At 44.6% G+C, this 19,094-nt stretch overlaps 1 protein-coding gene and 1 non-coding gene across 2 annotated transcripts in view; both read left to right on the forward strand.

Annotated features, from left to right (window-relative positions):
- Positions 1 to 5,735: 5,735 nt before the first annotated feature.
- On the forward strand, positions 5,736 to 5,817 carry TRNAS-CGA. Its single transcript has one exon. It is a non-coding gene; the product is annotated as a tRNA-Ser (tRNA).
- A 1,258-nt stretch (positions 5,818 to 7,075) lies between these two features.
- The window catches only part of NMNAT1 (nicotinamide nucleotide adenylyltransferase 1), a 114,356-nt gene continuing 102,337 nt past the window's right edge, over positions 7,076 to 19,094 (forward strand). Inside the window, exon 1 of the mRNA XM_038746744.1 lies at positions 7,076 to 7,147. The gene's annotated coding sequence lies outside the window, so the exon portion shown is untranslated. The remainder of the gene's footprint in view (positions 7,148 to 19,094) is intronic.

The raw sequence follows: 19,094 nt of genomic DNA on the forward strand, positions 1-19,094 counted from the left end.
ATTCCGGGCCAGGGGGAGGATGTGGGCCGGGGGTCGATGGCGGGACAGGCAAGAATGAGGTACGGTGAGGAGATTAGTGGCAGAGGAGCGGAGGGTGCGGGCTGGGCTGGAGAAGGAGAGAAGGGAGGTGAGGTAGGAGGGGGAGAGGTGATGGACAGCCTTGAAGCCGAGAGTGAGGTGTTTTTGCTTGATTTCCAAACATGAGGAGGTGTGATAATAATAATAATGATGATAATGGTATCTGTTAAGCGCTTACTATGTGCCCAGCACTGTTCTAAGCACTGGAGAAGAGACAAGGTAATCAGGTTGTCCCACGTGGGGCACACAGTCTTAATCCCCATTTTACAGATAAGGTAACAGAGGTCCAGAGAAGTGAAGTGACTTGCCCAAAGTCACACAGCTGATAAGTGGCGGGGCCGGGATTAGAACCCACAACCTCTGACTCCCAAGCCCGTGCTCTTTCCACTAGACCTCACTGCTTTTTCCCCCTCTCCTTAATTTGGAACATTATTTCTGGAGTAGTTTGATACAAGTTTCGCTTGCATCCATTCCATTGCTTGTAATAACAATAATAATAATAATGGTATTTCTTAAGCGTTTACTATGTGCTAAGCACTGTTCTAAGCGCTGGGGTTGATACGGAGTAATCAGGTCGTCCCACCTAGGCCTCGCGGTCTTAATCCCCATTTTACAGATGAGGTAGTTGAGGCATAGAGAAGTAGCTTACCCAAGGTCACACAGCAGACTGGGGGCAGAGCTGGGATAAGAGAAGCATCGTGGCTCAGTGGAAAGAGCACGGCCTTGGGAGTCAGAGGTCGTGGGTTCTAATCCTGGCTCTGCCACTTGTCAGCTGTGTGACCTTGGGCAAGTCACTTCACTTCTCTGTGCCTCAGTTCTCTCATCTGTAAGATGAGGCTGTACATTTTACATGAGACTAAAATGTGAGCCTCATGTGGGACAACCTGATTACCTTGCATGTCCTCCAGCGCTTAGAACAGAGCTTAGTGCTTAGAACAGTGCTTGACACATAGTAAGTGCATAACAAATACCACCATTATTATTATCATATTGATTGATTATTATTAGGACCCATGTCCTCTGACTCCTAAGATTGTGCTCTTTCCACTAAACCATGCTGCTTCACACCCCCGCAGCGTTTAGTACAGTGCCGGGCACAAAGTAAGTGCTTAACAAATATCGTGATTATTATTATTATTGCTCAGAGTCTGATGTCAGCTGGGGGAGGGAAAAAAGCTTTTGGAGAGGAGGAAGAGGAAAAGAATGAACATGGGGTATTTCTTCAATTCAGAGTTGAAAGCATAGGGTATTTTTTCTTAATGGACTCAATATAGCTCCTCCTACCTGGCCTGATTAACAGAAGAGCTTTAGAGCTACCACCCAGCGCTTCATTCATTCATTCATTCATTCATTCAATCGTATTTATTGAGCGCTTACTCTGTGCAGAGCACTGTACTAAGCACTTGGGAAGTACAAGTCGGCAACATATAGAGATGGTCCCTACCCAACAGCGGGCTTACAGTCTAGAAGGGGGAGACAGACAACAAAACATATTAACAAAATAAAATAAATAGAATGAATATGTACAAGTAAAATAAATTAATTCATTCATTCAATCATATTTCTCGAGTGCTTACTGTGTGCACAGCACTGTACTAAGCGCTTGGGAAGTCCAAGTTGGTAACATATAGAGACGGTCCCTACCCAACAGCAGGCTCACAGTCTAGAAGGGGGAGACAGACGACAAAACAAAACATATTAACAAAATAAAATAAATAGAATAGATATGTACAAGTAAAATAAATAAATAGAATAAATAAGTAGAACAGGGCTTTGCACATAGTAAGCGCTTAACGAATGCCGTTATTATTATACCACCCAGGGCTTTGGGCTAAAGGAGAGGCCCTTCAAAAATGAGTCTGTTATTATATACATAAAAAATTAATCTATAATTTAGGATATAGATACAGGTATAACATCTGCTTTAAAGTAAAAAGTAGCTTATTTTCAATTAAAACAATAATCTAATAGTTGCGGTATTTGTTAAGCACTTACTATGTGCCTGGCACTATACTAATCATTGGTGTTGGTACAAGCAAATCGGGATGGACACAATCCCTGTCCCCATGGGGCTTGCAGTCTTTATTCCCATTTTTCAGATGAGGAACCGAGGCACGGAGCAGTGAAGTGACTTGCCCGAGGTAACACAGCGGACAAGCGGCAGAGCCGGCATTTAGACCCAAGTCCTTCTGACTCCTAAATCCGTGCTCTATCCACTTGGACATGCTGCTTCTTGTTTCAGGACTGATATGTAATAATAATAATAATAATAATAATAATAATTTTGGTATTTGTTAAGTGCTTACTATGTGCAAAGCACTGTTCTAAGCGCTGGGGAGGATACAAGGTGATCAGGTTGTCCCATGTGGGACTCACAATCTCAAACCCCATTTTACAGATGAGGTAACTGAGGCACAGAGAAGTTAAGTGACTTGCCCAGAGTCACACAGCTGACAAGCGGCAGAGCCGGGATTTGAACCCATGACCTCTGACTCCCAAGCCCGTGCTCTTTCCACTGAGCCACCTTGGTGATTATCAAAAGACAATAATATTAGTGTAGTGATAATAATCTCAGAGTCAGAATTATGATAATTTTGTTTTAAATTAGGAAAGGCTCGTTTACAAGGAATCCACAAAATATAATAGCCTCTGGCCTATAGGAGAGTTAATCTCACCCCTCACCTGCCTCTCATCTGAAATTGACTCGTTTCATTGATTCATTCAGTCACCTTTATTGAGCGCTTACTTTTTGCGGAGCACTTACTAAGTGCTTGGAAAGTATCGTTTCATCCTTAAAACACTATGCCCCCTTTACCCTCCTGTATATATGTTCTCTGATTTCACACAAGCTGGCCCTCTCCAACACGTTATCTATCTATATATCAATCAATCAATCATATTTATTAAGCGCTTACTGTGGGCAGAGCACCGTACTAAGCGCTAGACTGTAAGATTGTAGTGGGCAGGGAACGTGCCTACCAACTCTGTTATACTGTACTCTTCCAAGTGCTTAATCCAGTGTTCTGCACACCATAAGCACTCCACAAATGGGATTTACTGATTCCTGAACATGTAACAACAAACGCGTCAACGTAACGAGGAACTGTCTTCATTTGGGCACAGTGAGGTCAGGACTGTGAGTCTTTCATTGGCCTTTTCAGTCACGCAAACACCATGGGTGAATTTTGCCAGCAGTGGCAACTTTTTCAGGTGTGAGGGACAGCTATATATTCTCCACTGGAGAATGCCACCACCCAACTGTGTCTCAGCCTCCTAAAATAAGCACCAGATAAAGGACATGCATGGAGTCAGAGAGCCTGCACATACGAGAAGGGTGTAATCAATCAATCAATCAATCGTATTTATTGAGCGCTTACTATGTGCAGAGCACTGTACTAAGCACTTGGGAAGTACAAATTGGCAACACATAGAGACAGTCCCTACCCAACAGTGGGCTCACAGTCTAAAAGGGGGAGACAGAGAACAGAACCCAACATACCAACAAAATAAAATAAATAGGATAGAAATGTACAAGTAAAATAAATAAATAAATAAATAAATAAACAGAGTAATAAATATGTAAGCAAAATCATTTTCACCCCCACCACTCTGGTTTTGGGGATGATTGTCCTGAAGATGATTTGTGGGACTAGAGGGGAACCTGAAGGCAGTAGGCCAGATACTTGTCTCTTGGAATGGAAACTCCACAACCTTTCCTAAAAACCTATAAAAACAATTTTCTCCCTGACTGTCAAGACCAGCTACCATATGTCCAACTGCAACTTTTCCTGCCCTAATTTAAGCCCATTTTCTCCTGTTTGATCATCTGAGGACTTAAAAAAAATTGAGTGGTAAGCACTCTCCTCATAAAAACCTTTCATTGGTTTGAAAAGTTATTAAATTATTCCTTAACCGTCTCTTCGCCCAGCTAAACTAGCCCAGTTCCTTCAAGTTTTCCATGTAGTACCTATTTTCAATTCCTTTAATCATTTCTAGACTGTGAGCCCGTTTCTAGACTGTGAGCCCGTTGTTGGGTAGGGACTGTCTCTATATGTTGCCAACTTGTACTTCCCAAGCGCTTAGTATAGTGCTCTGCACACAGGAAGCGCTCAACAAATACGATTGAATGAATGAATGAATTTCTGTTTCTCTCCTCTAAACACTTTCCAGTTTCGCCATTTCCTTTTTAAAGTAGAGTCACCAAATCTGGACATGATTGTCTCAAACGTCTCTCACCAAGGCAGAGAAACAGTCTGTTCTTTTATAACTGGGAGGTGGTGTTCCTGAAGAACCTCACATTTACAGAAAAATACCGGCTATAATGCCTTGACCGACATTGTGTGCATTCGCTCATTCAATCGTATTTATTGAGCGATTAGAAGCTCAGTCGTATTTATTGAACAATTATTGTCTAGAAGGGGGAGGCAGACAACAAAACAAAACATGTGGACAGGTGTCAAAGTCGTCAGAACAAGTAGAATTAAAGCTATATGTATATCATTAACAAAATAAATAGGATAGTAAATATGGACAAGTAAAATAAATAGAATAATAAATCTGTACAACTATATGTACAAGTGCTGTGGAGCGGGGAAGGAGGTGGGGGGGGAATGGGGAGGAGGAGAGGAAAAAGGGGGCTCAGTCTGGGAAGGCCTCTTGGAGGAGGTGAGCTTTCAGTAGGGCTTTGAAGGGAGGAAGAGAGCTAGCTTGGTGGATATATGGAGGGAGGGCATTCCAGGGCAGGGGAAGGACGTGGGATGGGGGTCGACGGCGGGACAGGCGAGAGCGAGGTACAGTGAGGAGGTTAGCGGTTTGTGCATGTGCCAGACTGTTTCTTCCGATATGTCTCTGAGATCCTCAAGAGAATCTATCCAAAACACATAATGATCACATGTGTTGTAGAACTAACTGTGAGTGAAATGATTACCTCTGCTTTATCTATGTCCTTCCCCTAAAACATTCCCATATCAACCAATCAATTGTAAGACTTAATTTTAAATGTAGCACAAATCTTTCCAACGCCTCCATAGAGGAAGCTATATTTTTCTTTGTTTCAGAGTACTTGCTTGTTGTCATTTTGAAGGACCCAATTGGCGTGCTTTCTCTTTACACTGTTCTAAGAATGGCGATTGATTCAGAAGCCCACCGTCAATTTTCCAGGGGCCTTTGCTTGCGCTTGCCTTGGCAAATGATTTTCACCTGACTTCACTTAGGGGATACTAAAAAATTATTAAATGGAAAGAGCACGGGCTTGAGAATCAGAACCCATGACCTCCGATTCTCAAGCCCGTGCTCTTTCCATTTAATAATTTTTTATCACCTAAGTGAAGTCAGGCGTTGGAAAGGTTTATGCTACATTTAAAATTGTCTTACAATTGATTGGTTGATATGGGAATATTTTAGGGGAAGAACATAGATAAAGCAGAGGTAATCATTTCACTCACAGTCAGTTCTACAACACATGTGTTCATTATGTGTTTTGGATAGATTCTCTTGAGGAGCTCAGGTACATATCGGAAGAAACAGTCTGGCACACGCACAAACCGCTAACCTCCTCACTGTACCTCGTTCTTGCCTGTCAGCTGTGTGACGTGGGGCAAGTCACTTAACTTCTCTGTGCCTCAGTGACCTCATCTGTCACATGGGGATTAAGACTTGCTGTGATGGCCGAGTGGTTAAGGCGTTGGACTCGAAATCCAATGGGGTTTCCCCACGCAGCTTCGCATCCTGCTCGCAGCGAATTCCTCCCTTCTAAACTGTGAGCCCACTGTTGGGTAGGGACCGTCTCTATATGTTGCCAACTTGTACTTCCCAAGCGCTTAGTACAGTGCTCTGCACACAGTAAGCGCTCAATAAATACGATTGAATGAATGAAAGACTGTGAGCCCCACGTGGGACAACCTGATCACTTTGTATCCTTCCCAGCACTTAGAACAGTGCTTTGCACATAGTAAGCACTTAACAAATGCCATTATTATTATTATTATTATTATTACTAAATTGAACAATGAAAGCATTTTGTAGATTAGTGCATATACACCTTTTTTTTAATCATGAAGGGGATGTGTGTAGCTGTGAACAAAAAGCTATCTGCCAGCAAGTCTTTGGAGTGTTGGGAATCCATATTATGTTACTATTCTTTTTTTATGGTATTTATTAAGCACTCACTGTGTGCCAGGCACTGTTCTAACACGGGGGTAGGTACAAGCTAATCCGGATGGACACAGCCCAAATGAGGGCACTGAGGCCCAGAGAAGTGAAGTGAGTTGCCCAAGGTCACACAGCAGACAAATGGCAGAGCCGGGATCATAACCCAGGTCCTTATTTATGTATATTAATGTCTATCCCCGCCTCGGACTGTAAGCTCGTTGTGGGCAGGGAATGTGTCTGTAAATTGTTCTAGTGTACTCTCCTAAGCGCTAAGTACAATGCTCGGCACACAGTAAGCGCTCAATAAATACAATTGAATGAATGACTCCCAGGTTGGTGTTCCATTCACTAGACCACGCTGCTTCTCATGAAGAAGTGGTTCCACCCCAAATGCTTCCATCACCCGTATCTGCCCTGCCTGGTGAATCATGGAGGCTTTCCCTTTTTACATTTAACAGACATCAAAAGCTCAGGCCAGTCTGATCTACACCCTGGTGCCAGCTAACGAAGAACCCAACATGAAAAAGCTCCTGCAAAAGGCAAATCCATGCTGCAGAAGGGCAGGCCTCCCGCAAATAGCTCAGGAGTTAAGATTATTACTAGCTCTTCTATAAACCACACGAGACAGTAATGATTATTCATTATTTAAGGGAAGAATATTAAAGCCAACACAGGCTGCAGACTTCTCTCTGGGATCCTTCTATTGTAATTATGTTAATTAGCCAAGAGCCAGAACCAGAGGGAACAGGCAGAAGAGTTTCCTAACCCTCCCACCACCCCGTTTTTTTTTTTTAGAAGAACCTGGGATTGCATTTGAATGAACTACAAGCAAAATAACCTTTGGAAAATGAAATTCCAAGCCACTGCATTTCCCCCCTCCTCCTCCTCTTGAGGGGACGTAACCTCGAAAAGGAGCCAGGTAAGATTTTGGATGTCATTCATAATAATAATAATAATGGCATTTATTAAGCGCTTACTACGTGCAAAGCACTGTTCTAAGCGCTGGAGAGGTTACAAGGTGATCAGGTGGTCCCACTGGGGGGCTCACAGTCTTAATCCCCATTTTACAGATGAGGGAACTGAGGCGCAGAGAAGTTAAGTGACTTGCCCACAGTCACACAGCTGACAAGTAGCCGAGGTAGGATTCGAACCCATGACCTCTGACTCCAAAGCTCTGGCTCTTTCCGCTGAGCCACGCTGATCCCTGTGTGAAAAAGTCAGCCTGTATCTACTGTTCCCACTTTAGACTGTGAGTTTGTTGCGGCAGGAATGCGTCTGTTTGTGGTTACATTGTACTCTCCCAAGCGCTTAGTACAGTGCTTTGCACACAGTAAAAGCTCAGTAAATACGATTGAATGAATGAATGAATACTGGCCTTGCAATAGGGCAGTCCTCTTCACAAGCCTTTCTTAGCATGGCCATTCATCTGGTTTTGATAGGCTACATCTTGTGTTTTTAGGACTCAATCAATGGTATTTATTGAGCATTTACTGTGTGCAGAGTACTGTACTAAGCACTCGGCGCTCAATTGTAGGTGCCCTGCCTCCCCCCTTCTGGGACTGCTTTGTTCACAGGCTCTGGAGTAAGGAGGGATTCAGGGATCCCCTATGAGAAACACTCCGGGGTTCAGGTGGTCTTGGTAGACTTCCACAAAATGGCAAGTTTGCCAACATTTCACAGCATGCCTGAAGTAGCATACATGATGCATCAGGGAGTCCAGTATCTACAGAGGTTCATTCATTCATTCAATCATATTTATTGAGTGCTTACTATAATAATAATAATAATAATAATGGCATTTATTAAGCGCTTACCACGTGCAAAGCACTGTTCTAAGCACTGGGGAGGTTACAAGGTGATCAGGTTGCCCCAAGGGGGCTCACAGTCTTAAGCCCCAATTTACAGGTGAGGGAACTGAGGCCCAGAGAAGTGAAGTGACTTGCCCAAAGTCACACAGCTGACAAGCGGCGGAGCCAGGATTTGAACCCATGACCTCGGACTCCAAAGTCCGTGCTCTTTCCATTGAGCCACGCTGCTTCTCTGTGTGCAGAGCACTGTACTAAGCGCTTGGGAAGTACAAATTGTCAACATATAGAGACAGTCCCTACCCAATGGTGGGCTCACAGGCGAGAAAGGGGAGACAGACAACAGAGGATTGGTTTTTTTATTCACATTTTAAAGGGGGAGACAGACAACAGAGGATTGGTTTTTTTATTCACATTTAATAGGGGGAGACAGACAACAGAGGATTGGTTTTTTTATTCACATTTAAAAGGGGGAGACAGACAACAAAACACGTGGACAGGTGTCAAAACCGTCAGAATAAATAGAATTATAGCTATAGAATTATAGGCTCCAGGCCTCAGTGGTTCGTTCAGTTGTATTTATTGAGTGCCACCTGAGGTTGCGAATTATGAATTCGATTCACAATTAATAACATTGTTTCTAGTTCTTTCGGTGTTTGGTATTTGGTATTTCCAATTCCGCTAAATTGTTATCGTTGATAAAGGATCTGACCTGTGCAGCTGTTCAAAATATTTTGAACATTTCAAGTTCTATTTTATCCTTCTGCAGGTGAAATAAAATTTCATTTCAAACGTGCAGACTTCCCTCCGCATGATCATTCCGAGCAGTTGTAAACGTTGTTGGCTCTCCATGATTTCTTGACTCCGAACAAGGAAGCCCCCCGCCATCTTCCTTGATTTCCCTTAATTTCCCTAGTATGTTGGGCCCAAAACTTCGGGATGTTTCCAAATGAAGTTCCATCTCACTCCTGCTCAGTTTAGCTTCTTGATCTCATGCAATTTAATTCAGTTCAATCGTATTTATTGAGCGCTTACTGTGTGCGAAGCACAGTCTTTTAGACTGTGAGCCCACTGTTGGGTAGGGACTGTCTCTATATGTTGCCAACTTGTACTTCCCAAGCGCTTAGTACAGTGCTCTGCACACGGTAAGCGCTCAATAAATTGATTGATTGATTGGGAGAGTACAATATAACAATAAACACACACATTCCTGCCCATAACAAGCTCACGGTCTAGAGCGGGAGACAGACATTAATATAAACAAATAAATAATTTCATAAATAATTTCAGTGCTCTGCACACAGGAAGCGCTCAGTAAATACGATTGATGATGATGATAAATAACTAGATAAATACATTACAAGCAACAAATCTTTTTACCTTTTGGCTCTCTTCACCTACTAAATTCTAGATTTTCTAAAAAAATTGTATTTTAGCACTTTACTGTGTACCAGGCACCATAATAAGCACTAGGGAAGGTACAAACTAATCAGACTGGACACGTGTCCCACATGGGGCTCACAGTATTAATCCTCGTTTTACAGATGAGGCAACTGAGGCCCAGAGAGGTGAAGTGGCTTTCCCAAGGTCACACAGCAGACAAGTGGTGGAACCGGGATTAGAAGGAGGTCCTTCTGACTCCAATGCCCGTTTTCTAATTTGCCTGCTTTGCTCCTCCCAAGCCAGTTTTGTAACTGGACTTAGGTCGGGACTCTCCGGTCACTAAACTGACGCTCATTCCCCTCGTCCCGCCTGGGGCTCCAGCCCACTTTAATCTGCCAGGTTACATCCCTGCCAACCTTTAAAGTCCTCTGGAAAACCCACTTCCTCTGGGAAGTATTCCCAGGCTTGGAATGCCCTCCCTCTGCCCATCCGCCAAGCTAGCTCTCTTCCTCCCTTCAAGGCCCTACTGAGAGCTCACCTCCTCCAGGAGGCCTTCCCAGACTGAGCCCCTTCCTCTCCCCCTCATCCCCCCCTCCATCCCCCCATCTTACCTCCTTCCCTTCCCCACAGCACCTGTATATATGTATATATGTTTGTACATATTTATTACTCTATTTATTTATTTTATTTGTACATATCTATTCTATTTATTTTATTTTGTTAGTATGTTTGGTTTTGTTCTCTGTCTCCCCCTTTTAGACTGTGAGCCCACTGTTGGGTAGGGACTGTCTCTATATGCTGCCAATTTGTACTTCCCAAGCGCTTAGTACAGTGCTCTGCACATAGTAAGCACTCAATAAATACGATTGATGATGATGATGATGAAGTATTCCCCAGCAAACCCCTCCTTCCCTGATCATATCGACCCATCAGCCTCCCTTAACGCTTACAAGTACATCGAATTATTCCATGTATTTATTCATGGTTTTATTTTTTTGCTGCTGGTATCACTTTTGTCTAGGTTTTGTCTTCCGTTCCCTCTGAATGTGTGCAACTTGTGTTATCTCCACCAGTTGGGTGTAAAGTCCTTGAGGTAGAGAATGTGTCTGCTAGGCCTGTTAATAACAATGATAATAATAATAATAATAAATAATAATAATGGCATTTGTTAAGCACTTACTATGTGCAGAGCACTGTTCTAAGCGCTGGGGATGGATACAAGGTGATCAGGTTGTCCCACGGGGGGCTCACGGTCTTCATCCCCATTTTACAGATGAGGTAACTGAGGCTCAGAGAAGTTAAGTGGCTTGCCCAAGGTCACACAGCAGACATGTGGCGGAGCCCGGATTCGAACCCATGCCCTCTGACTCCAAAGCCTGGGCTCTTTCCATGGAGCCACGCTGCTTCTCAATACTACTACTAATAATAGTAGTATTTGTTAAGTGCTTATAATATGCCAATCACTGTAGTATGCCCTGGGGTAGATACAAAATAAATATGCTGGACACAGTCCCTGTCGCATATAGACACAGTCTGTCTCAGTCTAAGTAGGAAGGAAGGAAGACCCTGAATCCCCATTTTACAGATGAGGACACTGAGGCCCAGAGAAGTTCACCGATTTGCCCAAGGTCACACAGCAGGAAAGTAGCAAAGCCAGGATTAGAGCCTATATTCTCTAATCCTAATCATTCTTTGCACATAGTAAGCGCTTAATAAATGCCATTATCATTATTATTATTATTCATTCAACTGTATTTATTGAGTACTGTGTGCAGAGCACTGTACTTAGAGTTTGGGAGAGTACAAGACAACAATAAACAGGCACATTTCCTGCCCAAAACAAGGTTACAGTCTGGGGCGAGGGGGGAAGACAGACATCAATACAAATAAATAAAAGATATGTATATAAGTTCTGTGGGACTGAGAGGAGGGATGAATAAAGGGAGCAAGTCAGGACGATGCAGAAGGGAGTGGGAGAAGGGGAAAGAAGGGCTTAGTCGGGGTTTGGTGTTCTTTCCACTAGGCTATACTGCTTCTGTTATCTCCCAAGGGCTTCAGACAGGAGTGGTCGAACTGCAGCTCATGAATCTCATGCAGCTGGTGATTCTCATGCAGTTCATCTTTCCATGCTGAGGGCTTGCCATTTGATGATTTCTTTTTGCCGTCACGATGCGCTGCAGTGTCCAATTGGTTTTGTTGTCTGTGTCCCCCTTCTAGACTGTGAGCCCACTGTTGGGTAGGGACTGTCTCTATATGTTGCCAACTTGTACTTCCCAAGCGCTTAGTACAGTGCTCTGCACACAAGAAGCGCTCAAAAAATGATTGATTGATTGATGACTGATATAGTAGTCAATCCAGAATATGACAAGTGCCTGGAACCAACAGTGTGGTGACCGTTTGGATCTTGGGGAAAGGACAGATTCTGGAAATGTTGTAGAGGAAGAACGGTTAGGATTTGGGCAACAGACTGAAAGAGGGGAAGGAATGAAGGATAATGTCAAGGTTACAAGCTTGAAGGACAGGGAGGATGGTAGTGGTGTCAACTGTGAGAAGAAAGTGAGGTTGGGGAGAGGTTTGGGATGGGAAGGGGGTGGGAGAGGTGGAAGATGACTTCAATTTTAGAAATACTGAGCTTGAGACGTTGGTGGGACATCCACATGGAGATGTTCTGGAGGTCGGAGGAAATGTGAAATTGCAGAGGAGAGAGGTCAGGGGTACAGATGAGGTCACTGAGGCACAGAGAAGTGAAGTGATTTGCCCAAGGTGACACAGCTGATAATTGGCGGAGCTGGGATTAGAACCCACAACCTCTGACTCCCAAGCCCGGGCTCTTTCCATTGAGCCACGCTGCGACTCCCAGCGTCCCGCTGAAATACCATCATTATTATTATTACTCTCCAACTTGTACTTCCCAAGCGCTTAGTACAATGCTCTGCACACAGTAAGTGCTCAAAAAATATGACTGAATGAATGAATCTACCCCAGCACTTGGAACAGTTCTCGACACATAGTAAGCACTTAACAAATACCATCATTTTCCAATCCCCACCTCCCCATTAACAACGGTCATAACGGCCGTTGTCTAACTCCAGAATCTACTTCCCTCTTTTCTTTTTGGAATATCATATTAATTTTCCTTTCAGCTGTGACTAAGAGGCAATTCTTGTAAACTTTCCAAATCATGCCAATCTGTTTCCTCAGCGAAACCAGCGGCCCCATCTTCCCTGCTCCAGGGAACCAGATCTTTAGCCTGTCTGGATTTTAGCTTTTTGAACGGCTCGTGAAGATTTCAGGGCATAGAAGAGCCTCCTGAAAACATGCCGAGAGCTCTTCTGCATGTTCTGATTCTGCCTTAGTTTGTCTGATTTCCTTTTCCGTCTCTCTTTTCCCAGACACATGTACATCTCAGGGAACGTGTCTACCAATGCTGTTATATTGTCCTCTCTCAAGCACTCAGTACAGTGCTCTGCACACAGTAAGTGCTCAATAAATACAATTTGATTGATTGCTACTGTGGGACCTTGGGCAAGACACTTCACTTCTCTGTGCCTCAGTTCCCTGCAAAATGGGGATTCGTTACCTATTCATTCATTCATTCAATCGTATTTATTGGCGCTTGCTGTGTGCAAAGCACTGTACTAAGCGCTTGGGAAGTACAAATTGGCAACATATGAGCCCCTTCTTTCCTCTCCCCCTCGTCCCCCTCTCCATCCCCCCGTCTTACCTCCTTCCCTTCCCCACAGCACCTGTATATATGTATATATGGTTGTACATATTTATTACTCTATTTATTTATTTATTTATTTATTTTACTTGTACATTTCTATCCTACTTATTTTATTTTGTTGGTATGTTTGGTTCTGTTCTCTGTCTCCCCCTTTTAGACTGTGAGCCCACTGTTGGGTAGGGACTGTCTCTATGTGATGCCAATTTGTACTTCCCAAGCGCTTAGTACAGTGCTCTGCACATAGTAAGCGCTCAATAAATACGATTGATTGATTGATTGATTGATTGATTGATAGAAGGGGGAGACAGACAACAAAACAAAACATAGTAACAAAATAAAATAAATAGAATAGTAGTCTCCCTCCTTACTTAGACTGTGAGCCCCATTAAGGACCTAACTATGTTTTATCTCTCCTAGTGCGTGGAACAGTGCTTGGCACATTCATTCATTCATTCATTCAATCGTATTTATTGAGTGCTTACTGTGTGCAGAGCACTGCACTAGGCGCTTGGGAAGTACAAGTTGGCAACATATAGAGACAGTCCCTACCCAACAGCGGGCTCACAGTCTAGAAGGGGGAGACAGACAACAAAACAAAACATATTAACAAAATAAATAGAATAAATACGTACAAATAAAATAAATAGAGTAATAAATACATACAAACATAATATATATATATACAGGTGCTGTGGGGAGGGGAAGGAGGTAAGGCGGGGTGGGGGGGTAATGTAAAACACAAAACCAGGGAGAAAATAGTGTCACCACAACTGAACACACAGACACACACACGTGTAGACCCTCAACAAATACTGTCCGCCCCAGTGGATAGTAAACACTTAACCATTACCACACTTAAATATTTTTTTATGGCCCTTGTTAAGCACTTTCTATATATTAAACACCGTTCTAAGCGCTGGGGTAGATACACGTTAATCAGGTCTGACACGGTCCCTGTCCCAGTCTCACGGTGTACACAGAAGGGAGAACAGGTATTTAATCCCCATTTTACAATTGAAGAACTGAGGCACAGAGAAGTTAAGTGACTTGCCCCAGGTCACACAGCATGCACTTGGCAGGCTGGGATTAGAGGTCCTTTGATTCCCGGGCCCATGCTCTTTTCCACTAGGCTACGTGGCTTTGCGATTGATTAATTAATTTGTCTTATGCTGTCCGACCCACGGCGACACCATGGATACGTCTCTCCCAGGACGCCCCACCTCCATCTGCCATCGTTCTGGTAGTGTATCCATTGGGTTTTCTTGATAAAAATATGGAAGTCGTTTACCATTGCCCCCTTCCATGCGGGAAAATTGAGTCTCCCGCCCTCGCTTTCTCGCACGCCGCTGCTGCCCAGCACGGGGGAGTCTCGACTTGCCGCAGGTTGTCTTCCACTCGCTAGCCACTGGCCAAGCTAGGAAGGGAATGAGTATGCCTCTCCTTGCCCCTCCCGTAGTCGAGACTTGGTAGAGTACTGGAAACCCTCCAGGTGCGATCCTAAAAAGGTATTAATTAGAAGCATTAAAATAGACTTCTTCATGGAAGCTGGGCTTGCAGCGGTCACCGTCAGTAGCTGCTTCAGAATTTCCATTTTAGGCAGAGTGCAAAGGCTATAATAACTGTTGTATTTCATAATGATGGCATTTATTGAAGCCATCTGACTCTGTGCCAGACACTGTACTAAGCCCCAGGGTGGAGGTCGCGGGTTCTAATCCCGGCTCCACCACTTGTCAGCTGTGTGATTTTGGGCAAGTCACTTAACTTCTCTGTGCCTCGGTTACCTCAGCTGTAAAATGGGGATGAAGACTGTGAGCCCCACGTGGGACAACCTGATTACCTTGTAATCTACCCCAGTGCTTAGAACAGTGCTTGGCACGTAGTAAGCACTTAACAAATACCATTCTTCTTATTATTATTATACAAGTTCCTTCAAAGCCCTACTGAGAGCTCACCTCCTCCAGGAGGCCTTCCCAGACTGAGCCCTTCTTCCTCTCCCCTTCCTCCCCTTCCCCATGCCCCCGCCTTACCTCCTTCCCCTCCCCACAGCACCTGTATATATGTATATATGTTTGTATGTATTTATTACTCTATTTTATTTGTACATATTTATTCTATTTATTTTATTTTGTTAATATGTTTTGTTGTCTGTCTCCCCCTTCTAGACTGTGAGCCCGCTGTTGGGTAGGGACCGTCTCTCTACGTTGCCAACTTGTACTTCCCAAGTGCTTAGTACAGTGCTCTGCACACAGTAAGCGCTCAATAAATACGGTCGAATGAATACAAGTAAATCAGGTAGGACAACAGTCCCTGTCCCACATGGGGCTCGCAGTCTTAATCCCCATTTTACAGATGAAGTAATAGGCCTAGAGAAGTAAAGTGACTTGCCCAAGGTCACGCAGCAGCCAAGTGGCGGAGCTGGGATTAGAACCCAGGTCCTTCGGACTTAGAGAAGCAGCGTGGCTCAGTGGAAAGAGCTTGGGCTTTGGGGTCAGAGGTCCTGGGTTCAAATCCCGGCTCCGCCCCTTGTCAGCCGGGTGACTTTGGGCAAGTCACTTCACTTCTCTGGGCCTCAGTTCCCTCATCTGTAAAATGGGGATGAAGTCCGTGAGCCCCCCGTGGGACACCCTGATCACCATGTAACCTCCCCAGCGCTTAGAACAGTGCTTTGCACATAGTAAGCGCTTAATCAATCAATCAATCAATCAATCGCATTTATTGAGCGCTTACTGTGTGCACAGCCCTGTACTAAGCGCTTGGGAAGTCCAAGTTGGCAACGTATAGAGACGGTCCCTACCCAACAGTGGGCTCACAGTCTAAAAGGGGGAGACAGAGAGCAAAACCAAACATACTAACACAATAAAATAAATAGAATAGATATGTACAAGTAAAATAAATAAATAAATAGAGTAATAAATATGTACAAACATATATACATATATATGTATGTACTTATATACAGGTGATATATACATATATACAGGTGATATATACATATATACAGGTGATATATACATATAAACAGGTAGTATTAATAAATACCATCATCATCATCATCATCCTAGGCCCGTGCACTATCCACTCGGCCCTGCTGCTTTTCTAGAGGTGAAGCCAACACTTGCAGAGGGCCTCCCACATCTCCCACTGTGAGCCCACTGTCTCTATATCTTGCCAATTTGTACTTCCCAAGCGCTTAGTCCAGTGCTCTGCACACAGTAAGCGCTCAATAAATACGATTGATGATGATGATCTCCCCCTAAGATCATCATCATAAGCCTGAGAGGGAGGAGAAAGGCTTCCTCAGCTGGGTTCCCAAGCAGTCGAAGGCCTTCCCGCTCCAACCGAGCGGTCCCGGCAAAGCCGAGGCCTGAACCGTCATCGGGAGTTAGAATAAAATAGGTACGGACCCCAGGGGACGGCCCAAACTATTGAAGACCTCTCCTGGACAGAAAGGAGCTGGTGCGACTCGTACGGAGAAAAAGAGCCGGTTTCTTCCTCGCCCCGAGCACAGGGGCTCAGCATGGGCGCCTTCCTGCTCATTTTCCTAATTGGAGGCTAAGTACGGGCAGAACAGAAAGGGGCACTTATTTCGCTAATAAGCAGGAAAGCTTTCTTGGGAAAGAGAGGAAGGCAGGCTCCCAGAGAGAGGGGAGGCAGGGAAGGAGTCTTCATCCAAGCGTACGGGTGACACTTGTGACTCCTTTTTTAGACCCTCGAGCGGCCAATTTCCATTGAGTCGCGGTTCAGAAGAGGGAGGCCCGCAGAAGCAGCGGGTTAAAGTGGCTGCCGCGTCTGAGGAAGATAAAGGGGCGAGTTTTAATTTGCCAACCGTTTTTGCTGTTAATGACACCCCGCCGAGGCAACTGCTAAAAAAATCTATAAGCTTGATACACAGATCCCCACCCAACGGAACTGCCTTCTCTCAGCTGCGATGTCTTGGGCTAGTTCAAAAACCTTATCGTTGAAAGGAAATGTAACAGAGAGGGCCATTTAGCCATTTGGTTAGTATGTTTGGTTTTGTTCTCTGTCTCCCCCTTTTAGACTGTGAGCCCACTGTTGGGTAGGGACTGTCTCTATATGTTGCCACTTTGTACTTCCCAAGCGCTTAGTACAGTGCTCTGCACACAGTAAGCACTCAATAAATACGATTGATGATGATGATGATGATTTAGCCCACCTTTTTACACCTCTACCTGGAAAAGGGACTGAGGTGGAAGCTGCCTTTAAGCCCATAGAACCAGAGAAGCCGCGTGGCTCGGTGGAAAGAGCCCGGGCTTTGGAATCAGTGGTCACGGGTTCAAATCCCGGCTCCGCCGATTGTCAGCTGTGTGACTTTGGGCAAGTCACTTCCCTTCTCTGTGCCTCAGTTACCTCATCTGTAAAATGGGGATTGACTGTGAGCACCCCGTGGGACAACCTGATCACCCTATAGTCTCCCCAGCACTTAGAACAGTGCTTTGCACATAGTAAGTGCTAAACAAATGCATTATTCTCTCTCATCTTATGAAATCTCTCGCCCCGTCCCTCCTCCCATCCTTCACTTCCATATTCAACCGCTCACTCTCCACTCGTTCCTTCCCCTACTGAGCGCTCACCTCCTCCAGGAGGCCTTCCCAGGCTGAGCCCCCTCCTTTCTCTCCACGCCCCCCGGCCCTACCTCCTTCCCCTCCCCACAGCACCTGTACATATGTTTGTACAGATTTATTACTCTATTTTACTTGTACAGATTTACTATTCTATTAATTTTGTTTTGTTAATAGGTTTTGTTTTGTTGTCTGTCTCCCCCTTCTAGACTGTGAGCCTGCTGTTGGGTAGGGACCGTCTCTATATGTTGCCAACTTGTACTTCCCAAGCGCTTAGTACAGTGCTCTGCACACAGTAAGTGCTCAATAAATACGATTGCATGAATGAATGAATGAATTATTGTTATTATTATTATTATTATTATTATTATATAAACTCTGGCTCTTCTTCACTTGCTCTGCAGCTGGTGGTGAAAATCTGATTAAAGTATGCTTTGTGGCTCTACCAGGAGTGGGGGACCTGAACAAAAGATCCAGTGTCTCGCTGTTGTCAGTCACTCGGTCAATTGTATTTATTGAGCACTTACTGGGTGCAAAGCATAATAATAATGGTGCTTGTTAAGCACTTACTATGTGCTTAACATAGAAGAAGCAGCGTGGCTCAGTGGAAAGAGCACGGGCTTGGAAACCAGAGGTCATGGGTTCTAATCCCAGCTCCGCCACATGTCTGCTGTGTGGCCTTGGGCAAGTCACTTCTCTGAGACTCAATTACCTCATCTGGAAAATGGGGATTAAGACTGTGAGCCCCACGTGGGACAACCTGATCACCTTGTATCCCCCCAGCGCTTAGAACAGTGCTTTGCACATAATAAGTGCTTAACAAATGCCATTATTATTATTATTATTATGTGCCAAGTGCTCTTCTAAGCACTGGGGTAGATACAAGTTAATCAGAATGGACCCAGTTCCTGTCCCACATGGGGTTCCCACTCTTATCCCCATTTTACAGTTGAGGTGACTGAGGCCCAGAGAAGTTAAGTGACTTGCTCAAGGTAACACAGCAGACCTATGGCGGGGCCGGGATTAGAACCCACATCCTTCTGATTCCCGGGCCCGTGCTCTATCCACTAAGCTACGCTGCTTCAAAGCACCGTATTGAGGTCTTGGGAGAGTACAATATAACAGACACATTCCCCTTCTAGACTGCGAGCCCGCTGTCGGGGAGGGACCGTCTCTAGATGTTGCCAACTTGTACTTCCCAAGCGCTTAGTCCAGTGCTCTGCACGCAGGAAGCGCTCAATAAATACGATTGAGTGAATGAACATTCCCTGCCCACAGTGAGCTTACGGTGGGCAGCAGCGAATTGCTGCTCTGGCCCTTTCGGTACAGCAGCGTCCCCACTCACATGGGTGAAGATTGATGATTGATGAT

Source organism: Tachyglossus aculeatus, chromosome 5, assembly GCF_015852505.1.
Source record: "Tachyglossus aculeatus isolate mTacAcu1 chromosome 5, mTacAcu1.pri, whole genome shotgun sequence".
In the NCBI taxonomy this organism is placed as follows: Eukaryota; Metazoa; Chordata; class Mammalia; order Monotremata; family Tachyglossidae; genus Tachyglossus; species Tachyglossus aculeatus.